Source organism: Polypterus senegalus, chromosome 11, assembly GCF_016835505.1.
Source record: "Polypterus senegalus isolate Bchr_013 chromosome 11, ASM1683550v1, whole genome shotgun sequence".
Taxonomy (NCBI): Eukaryota; Metazoa; Chordata; class Cladistia; order Polypteriformes; family Polypteridae; genus Polypterus; species Polypterus senegalus.
Window position 1 is genome coordinate 44,737,600 of NC_053164.1, and position 8,143 is coordinate 44,745,742.

An 8,143-nucleotide genomic window follows, 5' to 3' on the forward strand; every position below is an offset into this window, starting at 1 on the left:
GAAAAATGGGTGGAACAAGAGTGCGGCTAAATCCAATGTGCTCCATGTTCACTGATTGTAAAAATGAGGTGACAGAGCGATATGTTTGTGGCATAACATGAAATGCTGAACCACTATGAAACATCCTGGGGGGATCATGTAATCAGTCACCCTATGCCAATCCCAGTCATATAAAACTAATGGTGCTACCTGTCAAAGGCAGGCAGTTCTTCTTCTTCTTCTTCTTTTGGCTGCTCCCATTAGGGGTTGCCACAGCGGATTATCTTCGTCATTATCTTTCTGTCCTCTGCATCTTGTTCTGTTACACCCATCACTTGCATGTCCTTTCTCACCACATCCATAAACCTTCACTTAGGCCTTCCTCTTTTCCTCTTCCCTGGCAGCTCTATCCTTAGCATCCTTCTCCCAATATACCCAACATCTCTTCTTTGCACATGTCCAAACCAACACAGTCTCGCCTCTCTGACTTTGTCTCCCCACCATCCAACTTGAGCTGACCTTCTAATGTACTCATTTCTAATCCTGTCCATCCTCGTCTCTGCCAATGCAAATCTTAGCATATTAACTCTGCCACCTCCAGCTCTGTCTCCTGCTTTCTGGTCAGTGCCACTGTCTCCAACCCATATAACATAGCTGGTCTCACTACCATCCTGTAGAACTTCCCTTTCACTCTTGCTGATACCTGTCTGTCACAAATTACTCCTGACACTCTTCTCCACCCACTCCACCCTGCCTGCACTCTCTTCTTCATCTCTCTTCCACAATTTCCATTACTCTGTACTGTTAATCCCAAGTATTTAAACTCATCCACCTTCGCCAACTCAACTCCCTACATCCTCACCATTCCACTGACCTCCCTCTCATTTACACACATGTATTCTGTCTTGTTCCTACTGACCTTCATTCCAGTCCTCTCTAGAGCATATCTCCACCTTCTCCAGGGTTTCCTCAGCCTGCTCCCTACTCTTGCTACAGATCACAATGTCATCAGTAAACATCATAGTCCACGGGGACTCCTGTCTAATCTCGTCTGTCAACCTGTCCATCACCATTGCAAATAAGAAAGGGCTTAGAGCCGATCCCTGATGTAATCTCACCTCCAACTTGAATGCATCCGGTCACTCCTACTGCAGACCTCACCACTGTCACACTTCCCTCGTACATATCCTGTACAACTCTTACGTACTTCTCTGCCACTCCTGACTTCCTCATACAATACAACAGCTCCTCTCGAGGCACCCTATCATATGTTCTCTGCCACTCCCGACTTCCTCATACAATACCACAGCTCCTCTCAAGGCACCCTGTCATATGCTTTCTCCAGGTCCACAAAGAAGCAATGCACTCCTTCTGGCCTTCTCTAAACTTCTCCATCAACATCCTCAGAGCAAACATTGCATCTGTGGTGCTCTTTCTTGGCATGAAACCATACTGCTGCTCACTAATCATCACCTCACTTCTTAACCTAGCTTCCACTACTCTTTCCCATAACTTCATGCTGTGGCTCATCAATTTCATTCCCTTGTAGTTACTACAGTCCTGCACATCCCCCTTATTCTTAAATATCAGCACCAGTACACGTCTTCTCCACTCCTCAGGCATCCTCTCTCTTTCCAAGATTCCATTAAACAATCTGGTTAAAAACTCCACTGCCAAATCTTCTAAATACCTCCATGCTTCCATAGGTATGTCATCTGGACCAATGGCCTTTCCATTTTTCATATTTTTCAAAGCTGTCCTTACTTCCTCCTTGCTAATCCGTTGCATTTCCTGATTCACTATCTCCACATCATCCAACCTCTTCTCTCTCTTGTCCTCTTCATTCATCAGGGTCTCAAAGTACTCTTTCCATCTGCTCAACACACTCTCCTCACTTGTGAGTATGTTTCCATCTTTATACTTTATTACCCTAACCTGCTGCACATCTTTCCCAGTTTGGTCCCTCTCCCTAGCCAATCGGTACAGGTCCTTTTCTCCCTCCTTAGTGTCCAACCTCTCATACAACTCATCATACTCCTTTTCTTTAGCCTTCGCCACCTCTCTCTTCACCTTGTGCCTTATCTCCTTGTACTCTTGTCTACTTTCTGCATCTCCCTGACTATCCCACTTCTTCTTTGCCATCCTCTTTCTCTGTATACTCTCCTGTATTTCCTCATTCCACCACCAGGTTTCCTTTTCCTCCTTCCTCTTTCCAGTTGTCACGTCAAGCACCCTTCTTGCTGTCACCCTTGCTACATCTGCTGTAGTTTCCCAGCAGTTTCCCAGTGCCTGTCTCACCTCCTCCCTAAACTTAACCTTGCAGTCTTCCTTTTTCAACTTCCACCATTTGATCCTTGGCCCTGCCCTCACTCTCTTCCTCTTCTTGATCTCAAACGTCATCCTACAGACCACCATCCTATGCTGCTTAACTACACTTTCCCCTGCCACTACTTTGCAGTCTTCAATCTCCATTAGATCGACTCTTCTGCATAGGATGTAATCTACCAGTGTGCATCTTCCTCCACTCTTGTACATAACCCCATGTTCCTCCCTCTTCTTAAAATACGTATTCACCACAGCCATGTCCATCCTTTTGGCAAAATCCACTATCCTCTGACCTTCTTCAGTACTCTGCTTGACATCATACCTACCCATCACCTCCTCGTCTCCACTGTTCCCTTCACCAACATGCCCATTGAAATCCGCTCCAATCACCACTTTATGTCCCTTGGGTACATTGTTCATCACTTCATCCAAATCACTCCAAAAATCTTCTTTCTCACCCATTGCACACCCAACTTGCGATGTATGTGCACTAACAACATTCATCATCACACCTCCAATTTCCAGCTTCATAATCATTACTCTGCCTGACACTCTTTTCACTTCCAAAACACTCTTCAGAATAACTCCTACCCCATTTCTCCTCCCATGCACACCATGATAGAACAATTTGAATCCACCTCCGATCCACCTGGCCTTACTCCTCTTCCATTTAGTCTCTTGCACGCACTATATATCAACCAACCTTCCTTCTCCCCATCATATCTGCTATCTCTCTCTCCTTACCAGGCATACTGCCAACATTCAAAGTTCCTATCCTCAGTTCCACTCTCTTTACTTTCCTCCTCTCCTCCTGCCTCCGGACACATCTCCACCCTCTTCTTCTCTTTCTTCTTCTTCGGCCAACAGTAGCCCAATTTCCGCCAGCACCCTGTTGGCTTACAGTACTGGTGGCGGTCGTTGTTAACCTGGGGCCGGACTGATCCGGTATGGAAATTTGTATTGTTGTCCGCATATTGATTTCCTGACATAACCCTCCCCAGCTGAACAGTTTAAAAATATTTGCTATCTCTTATCCTACGTGCAGCGTCAGTGGCTTTTCCTCTGTATCTGCGTATGCCTGAATCTCCCTTGACTGGTGCTCCCTCTCTTGAGCATGTTGCCATAAAGCTTGCTTCTCAGACTCCATCATTATTTTCGAGATGTTTTTCTCTCCTTATGTCTGTTTTTTTACTTCTGTCTTTTAAGGCAACTCTCTCTCTCAACACACCTCCTATGCCTTTTCTCATCCTCATGTGTCTCACAGTTGCACCTCCTCTTTATTCACGTCAGCAAAGCCAAACTGACCAATCACACCAAAGACAACCTGACCAATCAGATTGCTTGTAAGGGACTAGTCACACAGACCATAGTGTTTTATTAAATAGTAGATGAGACTCTCATAGGCAGTGAGATTTAACAGATGTGCCCTTCAACTATGTTACAGTATGTATTGAGATGAATGTAATAATGTTTGGCACTATTCCTAGACAGCAGGTGGGGCTGCAGTAGAGTTTGGGCGATATTTTTATACAAGTTTTAGGCTCTCTCTCAGTTAATAGCCATTGTTCAGTTAAAAACACAATTTCTGGCCATGGTGTCTATTATTGAATGTCTGCCTGTCATCAAATTCATATTACCAGACATAACAAACTAGAAGTCATGCAGAGTCACACCACCACGCTAAATTAATTACAAATACAAAAACTTAGAAATGCAACAACATTTATGATGACTCCAACTGAAAACAATCCCTAAGTTGCACATCTTCTTTTTGATGATTTTCCTGCTCCATATAGGTGTAAAATGTCATGATTGTTTCTGGAAAACTGTTGTTTTTGAACATACTCAAAAGTCATCTTTTTGTTAGCTTTTAAGTCTATCTACATACTGTACATGTTCTTTACACTTTATATATACATCTATATATATAATCCACGAAGGCAAAACAACCATGGAAAGCACACCGGAAGGGGTGTGGATTCACTAAGCTGCCGACAAGTGAGACACCTATGGCGCACGCAGGAAGGAGCCACGCCCACCAACTCCAAGACCATTGGATACGATGACAACTCACAGAGCCACGCCCACCAACTTGAACGCGACGACACAGAAAAACCGGCGTCATTTATATTTGTCTGTTGTAGAGGTCACATGCTGCTCCAACCCACGTTGACTGTTCATAGAGGCATGTTTCTCGCGGAGGTGAATCGCCATATGCAGCTTGGGATGGGATTCCCTACAGATTTTATATTTTTTATTTTTTCTCCAGCCGTCTGGAGTTTTTTTGTTTTTTCTGTCCCCCCTGGCCATTGAACCTTACTCTTATTCTATGTTAATGTTGATTTATTTTGTTTTATAATTGTGTCTTTCATTTTTCTATTCTTTAATATGTAAAGCACTTTGAGCAACTGTTTGTATGAAAATGTGCTATATAAAAAATAAAATAAATGTTGTTAAAACATTCCTTTAGAACTGAGGTTAAAACACAATGAAGTGAGCAGTCTTTAAAAAACGAGTTTTCGGTTACGACGCACGACCGCGTGCACCATTGCAAACTGTTTTACACACTACATGCAGCAATTCGCATCCGCGACAAACATGCGTCTTCTTAGATGCTCCTGCACTTTGTACACACCGCCCTCCCACCTCGCTACCACCGTGGTCGGGTGTCTTGGTGGATTATATATAGAAAGGCAGCCAGAACCGCACAGAGCAATCAAAAGTCTACGTGAGTCACAGGTGCATCTGGACTGTGCAAAGACGACAACGACTCAAGTGACGAGTTGGAGGTGGGCACATGAGCAGGCAGTGTATACTGAACGAGAAATCAGCAGACTAGCATGACAGAGGTAGTGGAGTGGACGTCCTTCTCCTCTCCTCCCATTTCACCCTCCGTGCCTGAGCGCCGCATGGACGATTGTGTGTTGGTTCGTTCCGTGCATTGCTACAATGTTGCTTTTCTTGCTGATTTATTACATTACCGATTTTTCAAATGTTAATTTTCTCCCTGTGCTTAAAAATTATTAAAAAACCGGTCTGATTATGCGGCGTATGGTACGCCGCGGGTTGGCTAGTATAATGTAAATGAGTGGATGCTTAGGGGTCACTGTTACTCCTTTTAACTACAACAGACAGATGCAGGACACATGTTAAAAACACCAAGAAGTAGTTTAGTTTCTTCTTTTCTCTAAATAGTGCTCTCCAAGCACCACAACCACCCATAGACAATTAAATAAGCACAATAACATTCTCAGTTCTCTCCTCCACAACTCTTAGCAAGCTTTGTCCACCTCCACCCATCTCTGGATCGTTTGCTCGGTCTTCAGTTGTCCTTTATATGGTTCTTAACCCAAAAGTGCTTCTGCTCTTCCTCCCACGTGATTTCCCGGCACTTCTGGGTCTGAATTCAAGTTTTAATCAGCCCAGAAGTACTTTGGGGCTTCCATCGTCGTAATCCATTTGTACATCCGGGCTACAAGGGAAGCATGACTCCCCAACACCTTTCACAGCTCCCTCTGGTGGCACGCATGGTATCCAACAGGGCTGAGAAACCAAACTCCAAGTCCAGGAATGCCCTGTGGGAATCTGGGGCAACGCTGCATTCCAGCATTTTGGGGGAGGCAGTGTCCGCAAATAGCTGCCTTCCCCCATCCTTCCATCTCTATATATAGTGAACGTGGCCCGGACACAGACAGGCAGGCATGTTGTTTTTTCCACCACCACACGTTTATTTATAATATTTACAAAGTCTTATGTGCACACAAACCCCCCAAAGTCCTGGCCACACAACATCTTTCTTCTTCGGGGCGCCTCTACTCTCTCTTCTCTTGCCTTGTCCTGCCTCCACCCGACTCCAGCCCCGAATGAAGGGAGGCAGCCCCTTTTATTAGCACCCGGATGTGCTCCAGGTGAATTCCGGCAATCACCCACCGACACGCCCCTGTGTGGTGGAAGTGCCGGCTGTACTCTCGGAAGCTCTCCAGGTGTCCCTTCTTCTCTTCCCCCCAGCACTTCCTGGTATGGCGGAAGTGCTGAGGTCCAGGGTTCCAAAGGCATCGGGGTGCCCCCTGGGGGTGACCACGGGCTCCTACAGGGTTGGGCTTCCAAGCCCTCTACCCATGGACCCCAAAGCAACCAGGGTAGTGGCCCCCACATGATCCAGGGTGGGCATAGACTCTCTTCTGGTCCTTCAGGGTGTCCCGGCTGGGTCATCGCCCATGGCATCCCTGACAGTGTATATATATATATATATATATATATATATATATATATATATATATATATATATATATATATATATATATATATATATATATATATATATATATATATATATATATATATATATATATATATAGTCCCTGCCAAACAATACAAAGAGTACATAACACATGTTTGATCCTAATTGGGGCCCATTAGGTGTTTGCACTTTTGCTTCCCTTGCAGGGATTGAACCTCAGACATCAGCGTCCATTGCAAAGCCTCAGACATTGCTCCACAGAGGCTGGTTCACTTAATTCATTTGGTGTAGATCAGAGTATTATATGCATAGGTCTGATCACAATCTGATATTTGGGTGGTTACCTACCAGGTAACACTTCTGGTTGGTCAGCCTGTTGACAGACATGAGCCATGCCCTCTCTGTTGTGTGAAGAAGATCATAGATATGATATATAGTGCCTGCCAAATAATACACAGAGCACACAACACATTTTTTGCCCTAATAGGGACTCATGGGGTGTACACACTTTTCAAAGCTCTCCTCCTAATTTTTGGGTATTGGTGGTTAGGTATTTTGAATGGACAGCACAGTGAGAATGGAGTCATCTGCTGGCTTCTTTTTGGGCTGGCAAAGAGGATGATGCTCTGGCTTTGGCTGGCTGAAAACACACCAAAGAGCATAGTAGAAATGGTCTGACTTTTTGGTCTACTCCCTCCCTAAGTATCTTGTCTGCTCAGTAAGAAGACAACCATGGGCAGATATGGAAACTCTAGTAGAAATTATTGAGCGCCACTGCTCAGCCGGTCAGATGGAGAGACCCCTGGAGTGACAGCACCCGCTCCAGAAGAAGAAGCGAGAATCAGAATAGAGATGCAGACATGCCCCCATGAAAGATGGAGCAGTTGCCTCCTCCTGTACGGTGTTACCGTTGCAGTTAGTTGGGACAGCGGGTGGCTACTTGTCAAGGAGAGGGGACAATCCTATGGACTGTGCCTGGGCTGAGACTGGAAGGTACTGTTACCTCATCATGTAATCCTCTCATTTTTTCCTTTTCAGACACTAGTAGATTGAATGGACACCCAGTCCAAGCCCTCTGTGATCCTGGCAGCGATGTCAACATTGCTGCTTGCTGTTATGTTTGGGTAGAAATGTATGATTGAAGGTGGGCTTGTCTCTCATGCATCCATGGCAATACCATGAAATACTCCACTGCAAACTTTTGGATCATGGTTCAAGGGCAACTAAGCAGAAAGTGTGTGGTGGTAATACTGAAGCCTTGATGTGCCCTGATTCTAGAAAGAGAGTGGTCCCAAAATAAATCCAACTAGGACCCACAATGCCCTTCTGGTTCAACAAGATTGGTAACGGGCAGATGCCACATGCCCAAGTTGGAGTCCCAGCCATTCAAGAGAACAGGTATAGGGGCATCTACTCAGTAAGACCTTGCAGACCTGGAGCAAGGGGAGGAAATGATAGGTTCAGAGACAAACCCACCTCCCAGGAGGGACAGTGATTTTGCATATCCTCTCTGGAGTGCCAATTGACCCAGATTCCCCGGTGGGATCACTCCACTTTCATAAACCTGTCCATTATTGACATCCCTTTTGAGTGAATGGG